The 19,651-nt window shown below is 44.2% G+C and overlaps 1 pseudogene; it reads right to left on the minus strand.

The window, feature by feature from the left end:
• The window catches only part of LOC122946089, a 442,759-nt pseudogene extending 423,513 nt beyond the window's left edge, over positions 1-19,246 (minus strand).
• Between the last annotated feature and the right edge of the window lie 405 nt (positions 19,247-19,651).

Consider the following 19,651-nt stretch of genomic DNA (forward strand, 5'->3'; position numbering starts at 1 on the left):
TACAGCAGTAACGACAGATTTAGCTGGATATAAATTTGAGGCCTAGTATTTAGGCGCTGGGTGACAGGTATAGGTTTACTGACAGAATTAGACTTGGAAATGCACAGTAGCGGGTGTGTGAAGTTATTCTGAATGACCATATGTGCACCTTGAATATGATATACTCTTTTAGGGATAGATTTCAAATAGCTCTGATACAGCAGAAACCACTAAATTATGAAATTGCTAAATTGGGATTTGTATATCAACCCAGAACAAAAAATGTGCTTTGGCGCACACTAAATAACTTGACCAGCCACACCAGTAACGACAGATTTAGCTGGATATAAACTTGAGGCCTAGTATTTAGGCGCTGGGTGACAGGTATACGTTTACTGACAGAATTAGACTGGGATATGGCCAAAAAAATTCCACACTATTGATGGTTAAATGCACTTGGTGTGACAGCTTGACCAACCACACTACTGAGGGTTTTTTTTTTTTTTTTGTTCTACTACAAAACATTTACAATAAAAAAGTTTTTACAATCTCTCAATTCTTAGTGACCCAAGTAGTTATATATAAATATATTCCACTCATCTTTTCATAGTATTTAGAAAACCCTCCCCTCCCTCCCTCCCAATTTGTGGTGCGTCAAAGTAGGACCCCTATATATGAAACAACCTGATCTCAGCTAACCAAACCTCCAACCACCCCATATCCTACTCCATTGGTATTCATTTTCCCTCCGTCTATATAAAAATTTTTCATAGTTCTTTACCTTATCAATTAAATTTATCCATGTGTTTATGTCTGGAGTGGATCGGGCAAACCAGGTCCGGCTGATCAAAACTCTAGCCAACATCAATATTCTGCTCAGAAAAATCTTTTGATGGTTATGATTTTTTAGTTTGGAGAGATCATTAAGAACAAATACTTGTGGTTCAAAAGGAATTCGAATTTTTAGTTTACACATAATACAGTTATTGATACCATTCCAGTAGTTTATAAGTTCTGGACAGGTCCATATCATATGGAGAAAATCTGCTCCTACAGTGTCACATTTGGGACAGTTGGACGTGTCTCTTAACCCGCATTTATTCATCCACAATGGAGTAATATATAATCTGTGGCAGATATAAAATTGTATTAGAACATGGTTAGAGTTCTGGGATAGTGAAGATAAATTCCCAAAAATATTCTCCCACCCTTCTATTTGTAAATTCGGACAATCCACCTCCCACGATTTTTGTCCTGGTGAGTGTATATCACTAAACCGTACCTTAAGTAATAACTTATATATATTTGAAATTTTTATTCTAGAAAGTGAACCCCCTACCCAATCATTCAGAAAGGATAAATTATCTATATCCAACATCCGCTTATCATCCAAACTAGATAATACAGAACGCAATTGGAAATACCTAAACCATGAAAAAATTTTTATATTTTGTGTCATTTCTGTATAAGGTTTAATTTCTCTATCTTTAACTACCTGTGAAATATATAGAATTTTATTTTTCTGCCAAAATGTGTCGGCTGCAATTTCATCCAGCCTTTGTAAATACAAATTATGCCAAAGAGGCGTAAATGTGAGTGAACCCTTAACCTTCAACCATGTCCTAGTTGTAGCCCACACCTTAAGGAGTAGTTTTATAGTCTCTCTATAGCCTCGCTCATAACTCTTCAATAGGCCAGATTCCAACAAGGAAAAAATATTATTGTGGGTGTGACTAGTTACCAACTTCCCCAGTAGTGCGCTATGCTCTGATTCATAGCATCTCAATAACTGGGCTGCAATAAAGTACCCCTTAAAGTAGGGGAGATTTAAACCCCCGCACTCCACTGATTTATACAAATACTCCAACTTAATTCGAACTCGCTTTCTTCCCCATATTAAATCATTAATTAGTCTCTCCATAAGTTTAAAATGTTTATCTTGTATCCAAATAGGTGTGTTCCTGAGCACATAAAGAAATTGTGGTAGTATCACCATTTTAACTAGTGAAACTCGATCAGCTCTAGATAGGGGAAGTTTCAACCAGATTCCTATTTTAGCTCTGATCTTTACCATTATGGGGATCAGATTAAGTTCTACAAAATTTTCGACCCGAGGCGATATAGTCAAACCCAAATATTGAAAAGTATCAACAATATCCAACTGTGTAACAGGAACCTCTTTCTGTGGCAGGGGGTCTATTGGGAGCAAACTGGTCTTGGCCCAGTTTATAAGAAGACCGGACACCTCACCAAATAATTTAACCATTTGAATAATCCTAGGGAGAGTGGTTTCCGTATGATCTATAAAAAACAGAACATCATCTGCATATAATGAGATGCGGTCTTGTGTTCCTAGCGTACCAAATCCTTTGACCTGATCGTCCTGCCTGATGGCCATCGCAAGGGGTTCGATATATATATCAAATAATAAGGGAGATAATGGGCAACCCTGACGGGTGCCTCTGTTTAACTCGATACTACCACTCAAAATTCCATTAAGACTCAATTTAGCCCTTGGAGATCCATACAATAACCTAAGAGTGCGTATAAACCTCTCTCCAAAGCCCATCCTACCAAGAACCTTCCAGAGGAAACGCCACTCCACCCTGTCAAAGGCCTTAGAGGCATCCAATGACAGGATGGAGCGGGCGGTCCCCCCAGGGGCCTGGATATTAGAAAAGAGCCGATGTAAATTATGATGTGTACCCTTATTTTTAATAAAACCGCTCTGATCCGGATGGACTATGGAAGAGATGACCCCAGAAAGCCTTGTAGCAAGGACCCTCGCCAAAAGCTTTACATCTGCATTAAGCAGTGAAATTGGTCTATAAGATTCTAAATCTAGAGGGTCCTTGCCTTTTTTTGGAATTAGTATCACTGTAGCCTCCATCATTGAATCTGGCAACATCCCATCCTCCATTGATTCAGTAAAGACCTCCAGTAATCTAGGAAAAATACAGTCCCCATATTTACTATAAAGTTCATATGGGAGCCCGTCTGATCCAGGAGTAGAATTAGCTGAACATAATTTAATAGCTCCCTCAAGTTCCTGTATTGAGACCTCCAATTCTAATGCTTTCTTTTGCATCTCAGTGATAGTTGAAAAGTTGATCCTATCTAGATATAAATCTATCTTATCATCTGTTATATTAGAATCAGCCTTATACAGATCAAGAAAATAATCAAAAAAAGCCTTCTCCACCGGACCCTGTCCAGAAACTATCCTACCATCCCTCATTCGAACCTTGTCTATATGTTTTTTGGGTTGTTGATTGGAGATTACTCTGGAGAGGAGCTTACCGGGTCGCCCAGACTCTGTAAAATATTTTTGCCCTTTAAAGAAGAGATTCTGTTGAGCTTTATCCAGTAAAAAATTAGCATATATTTGTGTGGCTTTTTGCATATTTTCCCTATTATTCTCCGTCTTATTTATATGGAAGGATTCTGTCGCTGACATTACCTGTTTTTCTAGATTTTTCTGTTTTTTTCCATATTCTCTTCTAAGATTCGTGATATTACTAACCATCAATCCCCTCATGTACGCCTTAAAGGTATCCCATACCACTTGAATTTTTGCTGAGCCATAGTTAATATCCCAGAATCGGCCTATTTCATTTCGAATTATTTCATGTGTCTTTATAACTGATAACCAGTAAGGGTTTAGTCTAAAGGGAGGTTTTGGTGTATATCTTTCCTGAGACAAGCATAATTCAAGTACTAACGGGGAGTGATCAGATATTGACCTTGTTTCATATTTCATTCGTTTTATCAGTTTCACATATTTGCTATTTATTAGTACCAGGTCTATTCTGGACAATGATTTGCCTGCTTTACTAAAGCATGAAAAAACCCTTTTCCCCTGTCCCAGAAACTCCCAAGCGTCCTCAAATCCAGCCTCCAGGCAAAACCGTGCGAGGGGAGACCCCTGGACCGGGCTGTCACTCCTAGCACTCATAGAAACCCTGTCACATAGAGGATCGATGACACAGTTAAAATCGCCAATAATCAATGTTGGACATTCTGGCCATCTATCCATGAATAATAGAAGAGAATTAAGAACCAGAAGAGAAAATGGCGGAGGGATATAGACAAAGGCCAGAATACATAACTCTCCCCCTAACCTGCAATATAGAAAAATAAATCTCCCCTGTTGGTCGACAGAGGATGCCTCACAAACGAAGTCAATAAGTCTATGTATCAAAACCGTAACACCTCTCGAGTAGTTGGAGAGGGTAGAATGATACGTATGCACAGCCCATCCCCTGTCGACCACCCTAGTGGTCTCCTCAGTAAGGTGGGTCTCTAACAGGCATACTATTGCTGGTAAATGGGCCTGAGTCAGGTCAAAAACCGCTTGTCTCTTACCTCTTTCCCCCAAACCACGTACATTCCAAGAAAAAATTCTAATCATCGTCATCTACAATGGTTAAGTGGAGGATCAGGAGAGAGGGAAAAAGGAGAAAACAAGAGGAGAAAAAAAAAAAAAATAGTAAACTGAAAAAAGGGGAACCATGCCCACTTTGACGCACCACAACCCAACCCCCCCCCCCTCACCCCCCTCCCACAGGCAATCCACCACATATTGTAGTAGATTTCTTTCCTATGACCAACCCTCGACCCTCCCCCCACTCAGCCACCCCCACACCGCCATTAAGAAGCAAAGAAAACTACATTTAGGGGTATAAGCCCCTTATAATACTAATTATTCCCGCCAGATCGTAACCCAATTGAGTCATCGATTGTTTCGCTCAAGCCAATCCGCGGCTTCTTCTGAGGTATCAAAAAAAAGGGTTTTATCTTCAAAAACAATCCGCAATTTGGCCGGGAATATAAGAGAATATTTAATATCCCTTTCTCTTAGCTTCTTTTTAACAGTCATAAATGTACGTCTCTTTTCTTGTATTTCTTTCGAAAAATCAGGAAAAAAGGCCAGTCTAATCCCGTTATACACAACCGGTGAGGATTCCCTCGCCCTTCTCAGGAGGACATCTCTGTCCCCTGTAGTCAGTAACTTAGCAAGGATTGACCGAGGTTGTCTCCCTGGAATTGGTTTTCCTCCTGGGACCCGATGAGCTCTTTCAATCATAAAAAGAGGAGAAAATGACTCTTTACCAAAGTTCTCAAGAATTAATTTCTGTACAAATTCGGTTGGATTTTTTTCTTCCTCACCCTCTGGAATCCCTATTATTCTCACGTTGTATCTTCGTGACCTATCCTCCAGGTCCACTGCCTTTTTCTTCAAGAGATTATATTCCACTTTAAGTGTAGAAACTTCCGTATTTATTTTTTTGGATTCCTTCTGTATTAGGGTGACGGAACTTTCAAGGGTGTTGACTCTGTCTCGCATTTTGGACAATTCATCTTTTATTAGTCCCACATCAACTTGAATAAATCCAAGTTGGGTTGTAACCACCTGTATTAAATCCCCGTTCTGTTTAACCGCTAGGAGTATTTCTTCCAGCGGGGAGGAGTTATCATTAGGGATTGCTTCCCCCATTATGCCGTCTTCCTCTTCAGGGTATCTAGCGCCTTTTTGTATTTCTAGGTCTGTTACCTCTGATTCATAATTTTTTTTTTCCAAAAATTCCTTTTGTCCGCCCCTCGTATTGACCCTTGGGGACTTCAGAAACTGGTCCAGTTTTGTTGGTTCAGCAGTTTTGGACCCGTGTTTCTGACCTGATAAATCAGTCGAACGCCTAAAGGCTTTTGGGCCCATATCTTATTCCTCTTTATTCCTTTTTTTTATATTTATTTTTTTTGGAATATTTATTTGTTTTTTTTTCCCCTTATTCCGCCTCCTTCTCTCCTTTAAATATATATCTTTTCTTCTTTGCTCTCCTTTTTTCTCTTTTTTTTTTTTGTTACTTTACTTTTTCTTTTTTTCCTTTTTCCTTATCCCCTTTTCCCTTTTTTTTTTATAGTGCCTTCTTCTTAGTTCTGTTTTTCTCCTTTTTTTTTTTCCTCTTTCTATTTTTTTTTTTTTCACTGCCCCCCTTTTTTTTTTTTTGTGTCCACTCTTCTTTATACTCTTTCTCCTCTTATTATATTATTATTATTATTTTTTTTTTCCCTTCTCCACCTTATACTTTAAACTTTAAAGTTCACTTTCTTGTAATGATATGCAACTTAGTCAAACTCCGTTCAAGGTTAGTTGGAGTCAGCAGTCGTGAGGAGGTTAGTCACTAAAGGAGAGAAACTTATCGTCTTCTCCAACAAACCATTAGGTGGGGGGAACACAAATAGGGGGAACACAGAGGTTACTCACTGACACCAAAAAAAGGGGGGTAGCAGTTCAGGCAGGAACCGGAGGCACAATCCACGGGGGTAAAGGAAAAAAAAAACCTCCAGACAACAAACTGTTCACAGCAACATGGAGGGCGAGAAAGGAGGCAGGAGCGCAGAATCAGGTATGGCAGAATCGACATACAGCAGCGTAGCAGGCTTGGGCAAAAGGCAAGAACCGGAGGCAACCCCACATCCGAACCCTGCAATCGATAACAGCGCCACGGTTCAACAACGCAGATCACACGGTCCCGGTCACAGAGAGGGTGGATGGAGGATTCGGCACAGAGACGCCAGCATAATCGAAGCGGCAGCGGTGTAGCTGAGCAGCGGGGAAAGCCGGGAGCGCGACGTCCACTACGTCATCACGTCATCACCCCTTCTCTAGCAATATCTGGTTAACCCACACTACTGAGGGTTAAATGCACTTGGTGACAGGCGCAGCTTGCCCCTGATGTAGTATATGGCCAAAAAGTAAACAGACTATTGCTGGTTAAATGCACTTGGTGTGACAGCTTGACCAACCACACTACTGAGGGTTAAATGCACTTGGTGACGGGCGCAGCTTGCCCCTGATGTAGTATATGGCCAAAAAGTAAACAGACTATTGCTGGTTAAATGCACTTGGTGTGACAGCTTGACCAACCACACTACTGAGGGTTAAATGCACTTGGTGACAGGCGCAGCTTGCCCCTGATGTAGTATATGGCCAAAAAATAAACAGACTATTGCTGGTTAAATGCACTTGGTGTGACAGCTTCACCCTGATGTAGGCTTTAGCCAAAAAACAACCACACCATTGAGGGTTAAATGCACTTGGTCGCAGCTTGTGCTGGCGCACCACAAGACACAAAATGGCCGCCGATCACCCCAGAAAAAAGTGACTGACAAACGGTCTGGGCAGCCTAAAAACAGTGAGCAATTGAGTATCAGCAGCTCAATGATCCACAGCTGCAGATCGATCAATTAATCAAGTCCTTTGGAGAAGCTAATCTGCCTAATTTTGCCCTACTTAAATAGAGGCTGGGTCACATGGTGCTCTGGCCAATCACAGCCATGCCAATAGTAGGCATGGCTGTGATGGCCTCTTGGGGCAAGTAGTATGACGCTTGTTGATTGGCTGCTTTGCAGCCTTTCAAAAAGCGCCAAGAAAGTGACGAACACCGAACCCGAACCCGGACTTTTACGAAAATGTCCGGGTTCGGGTCCGTGTCACGGACACCCCAAAATTCGGTACGAACCCGAACTATACAGTTCGGGTTCGCTCATCCCTAATATATATATATATATATATATATATATATATATATGTGTTTAATGGCTCCAGTGTTTAATGCTCCTCTGTTTCTACCAGTAGTGCCAGCATATAATCCTCTTTCGACCTCCCTCCTCATATTGCGTGCTTTGCCAATAAATATATATTGACCACCCTGTATTGCCAATGGAGAATTCCCCTGCAAAACTTACAAGAATAGGACAGGTTCTATATTCTTCGGGGTGGCCACAGAACAGACATTCAGATGCAGGCAGCACATGGTGTTGTCCACATCTTTTTTGCCCCAATTGAAATGAATGGGTCCTCAAAAAATGTGGATCGGATGCAGACCAAAAATATGGTCATGTGAATGCACTAAGGCTAAATACACATAGTTTTTGGGATGAGGATATGAAGCAGACCTGCCTACAGAAATGGATTGGAAAGGAATTAAAAATATACAGTAAAGGAAGGATTTATACTTCTGGCTTTGGCTTTAAATCGGCTGTGTTTAACCCTCGTATGTCAGTATGCCCTGTCTCTTTATTAACTGTTTGTTTGCTCTGACTATTCACCATTGTATCCATTGTTTGCTCTGACTATTCACCATTTTCTTTGATTAGTCCCTGATAAAGTTACATCCAGCCTCTCCTCTATTGTTCACACCTAGAAGTGTAAATGTAAGGCTTTAGTAAGGATTAGATACACAGCTCAGCAGGCAGTATCACACATAATATGATTAGATACGCAGCTGAGCAGATAGTATCACACATGATATGATTAGATACACAGCTAAGCAGGCAGTATTACACATGATATTTGGATTCTGGATTTAGTGTTACTTTACTCTCATGTGTTTGACTTTCGCACATTTAATACTCTCAATAGATCTCACCAAATCTAGCTGGGTCTCTCGCTAAATATCTCATATTTGAGGCAAGCTTCTCTGCAGCTTAAGCACAAAGCTAAATGTGGTGCACTCACCACCCAGTGGTTGTGATGTGTATTGCAAACTTCCAGTTTGGAGATTAGGCAAGAGGGGATGCATCTGTACTAGAGTTGAGCGAACACCTGGATGTTCGGGTTCGAGAAGTTCGGCCGAACTTCCCGGAAAAGTTCGGGTTCGGGATCCGAACCCGATCCGAACTTCGTCCCGAACCCGAACCCCATTGAAGTCAATGGGGACCCGAACTTTTCGGCACTAAAAAGGCTGTAAAACAGCCCAGGAAAGGGCTAGAGGGCTGCAAAAGGCAGCAACATGTAGGTAAATCCCCTGCAAACAAATGTGGATAGGGAAATTTATTAAAATAAAAATAAAATAAATAAAAATTAACCAATATCAATTGGAGAGAGGTCCCATAGCAGAGAATCTGGCTTCACGTCACCCAGCACTGTAACAGTCCATTGTCATAAATTTAGGCCCCGGCACCCAGGCAGAGGAGAGAGGTCACGTAACAGAGAATCCGGCTTCATGTCAGCAGAGAATCAGTCTTCATATCATAGCAGAGAATCATGCTTCACATCACCCAGCACTGTAACAGTCCATTGTCATAAATTTAGGCCCCGGCACCTAGGCAGAGGAGAGAGGTCCCGTAACAGAGAATCTGGCTTCATGTCAGCAGAGAATCAATCTTCATATCATAGCAGAGAATCATGCTTCACGTCACCCAACATTGGAACAGTCCATTGTCAGATATTTAGGCCCAGGCACCCAGGCAGAGGAGAGAGGTCCCGTAACAGAGAATCTGGCTTCATGTCAGCAGAGAATCAGTCTTCATATCATAGCAGAGAATCATGCTTCACGTCACCCAACATTGGAACAGTCCATTGTCAGATATTTAGGCCCCGGCACCCAGGCAGAGGAGAGGGGTCCCGTAACAGAGAATCTGTCTTCATGTCAGCAGAGAATCAGTCTTCATATCATAGCAGAGAATCATGCTTCACGTCACCCAACACTGGAACAGTCCATTGTCAGATATTTAGGCCCAGGCACCCAGGCAGAGGAGAGAGGTCCCGTAACAGAGAATCTGGCTTCATGTCAGCAGAGAATCAGTCTGCATGTCATAGCAGAGAATCAGGCTTCACGTCAGCCACCACTGTAACAGTCCATTGTCATATATTTAGGCCCAGGCACGCAGGCAGAGGAGAGAGGTCCCGTAACAGAGAATCTGGCTTCATGTCAGCAGAGAATCAGTCTGCATGTCATAGCAGAGAATCAGGCTTCACGTCAACCACCACTGTAACAGTCCATTGTCATATATTTAGGCCCACGCACCCAGGTAGAGGAGAGAGGTCCCGTAACAGAGAATCTGGCTTCATGTCAGCAGAGAATCAGTCTGCATGTCATAGCAGAGAATCAGGCTTCACGTCAGCCACCACTGTAACAGTCCATTGTCATATATTTAGGCCCAGGCACCCAGGCAGAGGAGAGAGGTCCCATAACAGAGAATCTGGCTTCATGTCAGCAGAGAATCAGTCTGCATGTCATAGCAGAGAATCATGCTTCACGTCACCCAACATTGGAACAGTCCATTGGCATATATTTAGGCCCCGGCACCCAGACAGAGGAGAGGTTCATTCAACTTTGGGTTGCCTTCGCAATATAATGGTAAAATGAAAATAAAAATAGGATTGAATGAGGAAGTGCCCTGGAGTACAATAATATATGGTTAAGGGGAGGTAGTTAATGTCTAATCTGCACAAGGGATGGACAGGTCCTGTGGGATCCATGCCTGGTTCATTTTTATGAACGTCAGCTTGTCCACATTGGCTGTAGACAGGCGGCTGCGTTTGTCTGTAATGACGCCCCCTGCCGTGCTGAATACACGTTCAGACAAAACGCTGGTCGCCGGGCAGGCCAGCACCTCCAAGGCATAAAAGGCTAGCTCTGGCCACGTGGACAATTTAGAGACCCAGAAGTTGAATGGGGCCGAACCATCAGTCAGTACGTGGAGGGGTGTGCACACGTACTGTTCCACCATGTTAGTGAAATGTTGCCTCCTGCTAACACGTTGCGTATCAGGTGGTGGTGCAGTTAGCTGTGGCGTGTTGACAAAACTTTTCCACATCTCTGCCATGCTAACCCTGCCCTCAGAGGAGCTGGCCGTGACACAGCTGCCTTGGCGACCTCTTGCTCCTCCTCTGCCTTGGCCTTGGGCTTCCACTTGTTCCCCTGTGACATTTGGGAATGCTCTCAGTAGCGCGTCTACCAACGTGCGCTTGTACTCGCGCATCTTCCTATCACGCTCCAGTGCAGGAAGTAAGGTGGGCACATTGTCTTTGTACCGTGGATCCAGCAGGGTGGCAACCCAGTAGTCCGCACACGTTAAAATGTGGGCAACTCTGCTGTCGTTGCGCAGGCACTGCAGCATGTAGTCGCTCATGTGTGCCAGGCTGCCCAGGGGTAAGGACAAGCTGTCCTCTGTGGGAGGCGTATCGTCATCGTCCTGCCTTTCCCCCCAGCCACGCACCAGTGATGGGCCCGAGCTGCGTTGGGTGCCACCCCGCTGTGACCATGCTTCATCCTCATCCTCCTCCACCTCCTCCTCATCCTCGTCCTCCTCGTCCTCCAGTAGTGGGCCCTGGCTGGCCACATTTGTACCTGGCCTCTGCTGTTGCAAAAAACCTCCCTCTGAGTCACTTCGAAGAGACTGGCCTGAAAGTGCTAAAAATGACCCCTCTTCCTCCTCCTCCTCCTGGGCCACCTCCTCTTCCATCATCGCCCTAAGTGTTTTCTCAAGGAGACATAGAAGTGGTATTGTAACGCTGATAACGGCGTCATCGCCACTGGCCATGTTGGTGGAGTACTCGAAACAGCGCAACAGGGCACACAGGTCTCGCATGGAGGCCCAGTCATTGGTGGTGAAGTGGTGCTGTTCCGCAGTGCGACTGACCCTGTGCGTGCTGCAGCTGAAACTCCACTATGGCCTGCTGCTGCTCGCACAGTCTGTCCAGCATGTGCAAGGTGGAGTTCCACCTGGTGGGCACAGTCGCATATGAGGCGGTGAGCGGGAAGGCCGAAGTTACGCTGTAGCGCAGACAGGCGAGCAGCGGCAGGATGTGAACGCCGGAAGCGCGAAACAGACGGCCCGCACTTTATGCAGCAGCTCTGACATGTCGGGGTAGTTGTGAATGAACTTCTGCACCACCAAATTCAGCACATGCGCCAAGCAAGGGATGTGCGTCAAACTGGCTAGTCCCAGAGCTGCAACGAGATTTCGCCCATTATCGCACACCACCAGGCCGGGCTTGAGGCTCACCGGCAGCAACCACTCGTCGGTCTGTTGTTCTATACCCCGCCACAACTCCTGTGCGGTGTGGGGCCTGTCCCCCAAACATATGAGTTTCAGAATGGCCTGCTGACGTTTACCCCGGGCTGTGCTGAAGTTGGTGGTGAAGGTGTGTGGCTGACTGGATGAGCAGGTGGAAGAAGAGGAGGAGGAAGCTGAGTAAGGAGGAGGTGGCAACAGGAGGCAAAGAATGTTGCCCTGCGATCCTTGGTGGCGGAAGGACGTGCGCCAAACAGCTCTCCGCCTGGGGCCCAGCCGCCACTACATTTACCCAGTGTGCAGTTAGGGAGATATAGCGTCCCTGGCCAGTGCTTACTGGTCCACGTATCTGTGGTTAGGTGGACCTTGCCACAGATGGCGTTGCGCAGTGCACACTTGATTTTATCGGATACTTGGTTGTGCAGGGAAGGCACGGCTCTCTTGGAGAAGTAGTGCCGGCTGGGAACAACATACTGTGGGACAGCAAGCGACATGAGCTGTTTGAAGCTGTCTGTGTCCACCAGCCTAAATGACAGCATTTCATAGGCCAGTAGTTTAGAAATGCTGGCATTCAGGGCCAGGGATCGAGGGTGGCTAGGTGGGAATTTACGCTTTCTCTCAAATGTTTGTGAGATGGAGAGCTGAACGCTGCCGTGTGACATGGTTGAGATGCTTGGTGACGGAGGTGGTGGTGTTGGTGGTACATCCCCTGTTTGCTGGGCGGCAGGTGCCAACGTTCCTCCAGAGGCGGAGGAAGAGGCCGAGGCGGCAGCAGCAGAAGAGGCCGAGGCGGCAGCAGCAGAAGAGGCCGAAGTGGCAGCAGCAGAAGAGGCCGAGGTGGCAGCAGCAGAAGAGGTAGCAGGGGGAGCCTGAGTGAGTTCCTTGTTTTTAAAGTGTTTACTCCACTGCAGTTCATGCTTTGCATGCTGGTGCCTCGTCATGCAGGTTGTGCTAAGGTTCAGAACGTTAATGCCTCGCTTCAGGCTCTGATGGCACAGCGTGCAAACCACTCGGGTATTGTCGTCAGCACATTGTTTGAAGACGTGCCATGCCAGGGAACTCTTTGAAGCTGCCTTTGGGGTGCTCGGTCCCAGATGGCGGCGGTCAGTAGCAGGCGGAGTCTCTAGGCGGTGGGTGCTCTGCTTTTGCCCACTGCTCCCTCTTTTGCTACGCTCGGTCTCACCACTGCCTCTTCCTCCGAACTGTGAAAGTCAGTGGCACGACCTTCATTCCATGTGGGGTCTAGGACCTCATCGTCCCCTGCATCGTCTTCCACCCAGTCTTGCATCCCTGACCTCCTGTTCAGTCTGCACACTGCAGAAAGACGCAGCAGTTGGCACCTGTGTTTCGTCATCATCAGAGACGTGCTGAGGTGGTATTCCCATGTCCTCATCATCAGGAAACATAAGTGGTTGTGCGTCAGTGCATTCTATGTCTTCCACCGCTGGGGAAGGGCTAGGTGGATGCCCTTGGGAAACCCTGCCAGCAGAGTCTTCAAACAGCATAAGAGACTGCTGCATAACTTGAGGCTCAGACAGTTTCCCTGATATGCATGGGGGTGATGTGACAGACTGATGGGGTTGGTTTTCAGGCGCCATCTGTGCGCTTTCTGCAGAAGACTGGGTGGGAGATAATGTGAACGTGCTGGATCCATTGTCGGCCACCCAATTGACTAATGCCTGTACCTGCTCAGGCCTTACAATCCTTAGAACGGCATTGGGCCCCACCAAATATCGCTGTAAATTCTGGCGGCTACTGGGACCTGAGGTAGTTGGTACACTAGGACGTGTGGACGTGACAGAACGGCCACGTCCTCTCCCAGCACCAGAGGGTCCACTAACACCACCACGACCATGTCCGCGTCCTTTACTAGATGTTTTCCTCATTGTTATCGTTTACCACAACAACAAAAATATTATTTGGCCCAATGTATTGAATTCAAATTCAGGCCGTTTTTTACAGACACCTAACACTATCTGGCTATCTATTTAGGTACCGTATTACACTAATATAGGCACAGCAGTAACCACAGATTTAGCTGACTATAAATTTGAGGCCTAGTATTTAGGCGCTGGGTGACAGGTATACGTTTACGGACAAAATTAGACTGGGATATGCACAGTAGCGTGTGTGTCAAGTTATTGAGAATGACCCTATCAGCACCTTGATTCTGATATACCCTTTTAGGGATGTATTTAAAGTAGGCCTGATACAGCAGAAACCACTAATTTAGAGAATTGCTAAATTGGGAATTGTATTTCAACCCAGAACAAAAACTGTGCTTTGACGGACACTAAATAACTTGACCAGCTACAGCAATAACCACAGATTTAGCTGTCTATAAATTTGAGGCCTATTATTTAGGCGCTGGGTGACAGGTGTACGTTTACGGACAGAATTAGACTGGGATATGCACAGTAGCGTGTGTGTGAAGTTATTGAGAATGACCCTATCAGCACCTTGATTCTGATATACCCTTTTAGGGATGTATTTAAAGTAGGCCTGATACAGCAGAAACCACTAATTTAGAGAATTGCTAAATTGGGAATTGTATTTCAACCCAGAACAAAAACTGTCCTTTGACGGACACTAAATAACTTGCCCAGCCACAGCAATAACCACAGATTTAGCTGACTATAAATTTGAGGCCTATTATTTAGGCGCTGGGTGACAGGTATTCGTTTACAGTCAGAATTAGACTGAGATATGGCCAAAAAATAACAACACTATTGATGGTTAAATGCACTTGGTGTGACAGCTTGACCCTGATGTAGGATATAGCCAAAAAACAACCACACTATTGAGGGTTAAATGCACTTGGTGACAGCTTGCCCCTGATGTTGTATATGGCCAAAAAATAACCACACTATTGATGGTTAAATGCACTTTGTGTGACAGCTTCACCCTGATGTAGGATATAGCCAAAAAAAACACACTATTGAGGGTTAAATGCACTTGGTGACAGCTTGCCCCTGATGTAGTATATGGCCAAAAAATAAGCACACTATTGATGGTTAAATGCACTTGGTGTGACAGCTTTACCCTGATATAGGATATAGCCAAAAAACAACCACACTATTGAGGGTTAAATTCACTTGGTGACAGCTTGCCCCTGATGTAGTATTTGGCCAAAAAATAACCACACTATTGATGGTTAAATGCACTTGGTGTGACAGCTTCACCCTGATGTAGGATATAGCCAAAAAACAACCACACTATTGAGGGTTAAATGCACTTGGTGACAGCTTGCCCCTGATGTAGTATATGGCCAAAAAATAATCACACTATTGATGGTTAAATGCACTTGGTGTGACAGCTTCACCCTGATGTAGTATATAGCCAAAAAACAACCACACTATTGAGGGTTAAATGCACTTGGTGACAGCTTGCCCCTGATGTAGTATATGGCCAAAAATAACCACACTATTGATGGTTAAATGCACTTGGTGTGACAGCTTCACCCTGATGTAGGATATAGCCAAAAAACAACCACACTATTGAGGGTTAAATGCACTTGGTGACAGCTTGCCCCTGATGTAGTATATGGCCAAAAAATAACCACACTATTGATGGTTAAATGCACTTGGTGTGACAGCTTCACCCTGATGTAGGATATAGCCAAAAAACAACCACACTATTGAGGGTTAAATGCACTTGGTGACAGCTTGCCCCTGATGTAGTATATGGCCAAAAAATAACCACACTATTGATGGTTAAATGCACTTGGTGTGACAGCTTCACCCTGATGTAGGATATAGCCAAAAAACAACCACACTATTGAGGGTTAAATGCACTTGGTGACAGGCTCAGCTTGCCCCTGATGTAGTATATGGCCAAAAATTAACCACACTATTGATGGTTAAATGCACTTGGTGTGACAGCTTCACCCTGATGTAGGATATAGCCGAAAAACAACCACACTATTGAGGGTTAAATGCACTTGGTGACAGCTTGCCCCTGATGTAGTATATGGCCAAAAAATAACCACACTATTGATGGTTAAATGCACTTGGTGTGACAGCTTCACCCTGATGTAGGATATAGCCAAAAAATAACCACACTATTGATGGTTAAATGTACTTGGTGGCAGCTTGTGCTGGCGCACCACAAGACACAAAATGGCCGACGATCACCCCAGAAAAAAGTGAATGAAAAACGCTCTGGGCAGCCTAAAAACAGTGAGCAATTGAATATCAGCAGTTCAATGATCCACAGCTGCAGATCGATCACTGAATGAAGTCTTTTGGAGGAGTTAATAACTGCCTAATCTCGCCCTAACGTCGCAGCTGCAACCTCTCCCTATACTGATCAGAGCAGAGTGAAGGGCGGCGCTACGTGACTCCAGCTTAAATAGAGGCTGGGTCACATGCTGCACTGGCCAATCACAGCCATGCCAATAGTAGGCATGGCTGTGATGGCCTCTTGGGGCAAGTAGTATGACGCTTGTTGATTGGCTGCTTTGCAGCCTTTCAAAAAGCGCCAAGAAAGCGACGAACACCGAACCCGGACTTTTACGAAAATGTTCGGGTCCGTATCACGGACACCCCAAAATTCGGTACGAACCCGAACTATACAGTTCGGGTTCGCTCATCCCTAATCTGTACTATTGAGTGTATCTGAAAGGTTAATTTTATCACTGATTCCTGTCACTGCCTTCACATGGACATTTTCGTATGTAGCGATACCAATTATGTTCTTTTTTTTTATATATATATTTGAAAAACATTGTATATTTTTATTCCACCTAAGGAACTTGAAATTCACTGCAATACTTCTAATTTTACCAGTATCGTTTTACAATACCTTTCCAGAAGCTAACATGGCACAATTGCATAGAGGGAGACAAGAATTGGTGGTTAGAGTCACTTTATAAAATGCGGTGTAGTGCCCTGGAGCAGGGGGTACTTTGACTTTTTGACATTTGTTGACATTTGCCTATTTCTTCTATGCAAAGTTAAAAATTCTTACAATATTTCACTTGAAAAGGTTAACTTGTACTGTTTAATACTGTGTAAGTGAATTTTACATGTGTTTTATCATATATACCCTGTTCATTATTAATGTATTTGCAAGGCTCTGTGGAAAGGGTTAATGAACACTGAGAGACTCTTAGGACTTTGAATGAGAATCTGGTAATTTCCCACAGCTGCCATAGAGTTTAAAGAAGACCATGTTTTGGAGGGGAAAAAGCCAGACGTTGTTTACCACCAAAGCGAGACAGATTGACCCTTTAAATGTCTGGTTTTAGCTGTGTTGTTATGTCTGGAAACTTGTTTTTGTCTGGAAAAACTGCTGTGTCAATTGCCATTGAGTATCATTGAAGCTCTAATGTAAGACTATGAGAGACAGAAAGTGTTACAATGTATCTGTTTGTGCTGAGCTTCTTCACTCCACCCCTCCCACTAAAAGGTTCTAGTCTAAATAAAACTGTATATAAGGAGAGAGCAGTCAGAGACTCTAGTGTGCTGCAGTTAGTGAACAATACTTGGAAGAGGAGACTCTGCCAGACTACTGAGTAACTAGAAGACACTGCGATAGGGATACTCTGCCACAGACCCTGGATACCAGCCTTCTGAAGAGAGAGAGGGACAGCTAGTTCAGGCCTTTCTTCAGGATGGAACCCTTCTTCTGACAGGGAGGAGACTGGAGAAGCCAGCCCTATGGCTCGTCTGTATTGTTTTGTACCTGAATTCCTCCAGTAATGAAGCACATTGGTTTACTGCAGACCCTGACTCTCTGGACTTATTTCCCATTTCGGGTGCACCACGTCTTACCATCCCTTCCGAAGAGCAGAAACACGTAGTGACACCTGGCTGGTGTCCGGGGGCCCAGCGTAGCTTTGGGGCCACCCCAATCCTGGCCACTGCAACAGTTTTCATAGTTGCAACACCATTATTCCCTAGAAGATAATTTTGTGCCTAGGACCAAGTGTTTCAAACGGTTTGCGTCCAAGTGCCTTGTATTTAAAATCCACTTGGAACAACAACAATACAGTGCCTTTACTTGAGCAAAGCATTGAAATTGCATATGCTTCCATGAACTGAAGCTCTGTCACTTTGGGGGTTTAATTGGTCATACAGTAGTTGTATCTTCTTGCTTGTAGTAGCTGTCTTCATTAGAGAACCCCTTCAAGTTGAACTTTATGCAGTCTTACAGGCTCATACCTAATTTTTGGTGACATATGAGGTCAACAGAATACTAACCAGGGCATATACTGTAAGTTTAAACTTAAAATAAAGGCTTAATGCTGTCAGGAGGGAGTCCATTGCGGGAATCACGCTCCGTGACATAAATCTCTCCGTATGATCCTGTGGAAATAAGGTCAAGCAAAGGCACATATCATTATAAATCAGGATAATGCTGTGCTCTCCTGCAAGTCCAGAACGAAAGATCACGCTTACACATGAAGCACGATTCTCACAATGGACTTGCTCATGTGAAACAGTCCTTAACAGGTTGCCGTCCTAACAGGTTGCTCATCCTAACTGGCCGGTACTTAACGCCGTAGGACAAGCATTCTTGTCCTAGGATTAACCGACTGCCCCACACACGCTGCCGCGATCAGCAGCAGGGGCCCGGCTGATACGGATCCTTATCCATTCAGAATGCATTGGAGCTGAACTGATCCGTTTTTGGCCGCTTGTGAGAGCCCTAAACGGATCTCACAGACGGACCCAGAAATGGTAGTGTGAAAGTAGCCTAAGTAAAAGCATTCCGAAGTTATCACCACATAAAATTACACATGTCAAGTTTCTAAAAAACTGCTTGGTCCTTAAGGTGAAAAATGGCAAGATCCTTAAGTCTAAATATTTGCAGGGTGCCATGTTAGAAACTAGCTTGGGGAAATGGGTAGATGGAAATCCATAGGTGATAGTGGCACTGTAAACACATCACCCATAGACTACTATGGAGCCATACCGTACCCCCAAGTCTCTCTAATTGTGTATGGAGGCAGGGGTGTAGCTACCATAGCGGCAGACCCTATGGCTGCTATGTTGCCCAGGGCAAGAGGGGGCCCAGTCTTAGTTTGGATTATCTTCTCTTCTACTGAAAGTGAAAATTTGGTCAGGACTCTACCCTCTAAAGGAACAACTTTTAGCAAATGAGGCAGTGAAAAAATGGCCCAAGGGTCATTGAAAAGGGATTAGGCAGAAACCCTTCTGTCCTGTGTGGGGGGGCCTGGTTTTATCCTTGCTATGGTGCACTTACTTCTCTATGTAAGCCACTGTATGGAGGCACCCAAATATTGCAACTCATGGAGGTATTCTCCACTAGAATCATTTCTAGAGAAGCACACAGTGCAGCACAGAGATTCATACCACAATTTTAGAACGTTATATAAAAATTGCTGCATAAAAACGAGAAGAGACACACTTACCTGGTGATGATCATTTGAACTTATTTAGATTTTCCTCTCGACTTCAAAGATAACTTTATATATCCGTATAAGTTTAGATTCCTCTCCAGTAAACGTCCTTAACAGCATCTAGCCTCTCACCTTCACAGAACTCGATAATGCAATCAAACTAATTTATTCATGTGCTAGTTAATTATTTATGCTCTCACAATGTAAAGATATTACTAAGGAAGAGACCAACAGGTCGGACAACCTACAGTAAGTTGGTGAAGGATGGACAGGACTGTTAAGAAGATGTGAGTAAGCTCTGTGTATATTGCTTTATTTAATTAGACTAGCAGCGTGGAAAGTCAACTCGACATGTCAGGAAAGTAACAAAAAAAAGTTGTACTAACACATAACAATAGATTATTACAATGATTTATGTGTGAAGGTAACAATGATATATGTAAGAAATCACAATATTAGAGCGAAAGGAGAAGTTTATTAGGCAAACTGTAGAATGAACAG

Source organism: Bufo gargarizans, chromosome 9, assembly GCF_014858855.1.
Source record: "Bufo gargarizans isolate SCDJY-AF-19 chromosome 9, ASM1485885v1, whole genome shotgun sequence".
Taxonomy (NCBI): domain Eukaryota; kingdom Metazoa; phylum Chordata; class Amphibia; order Anura; family Bufonidae; genus Bufo; species Bufo gargarizans.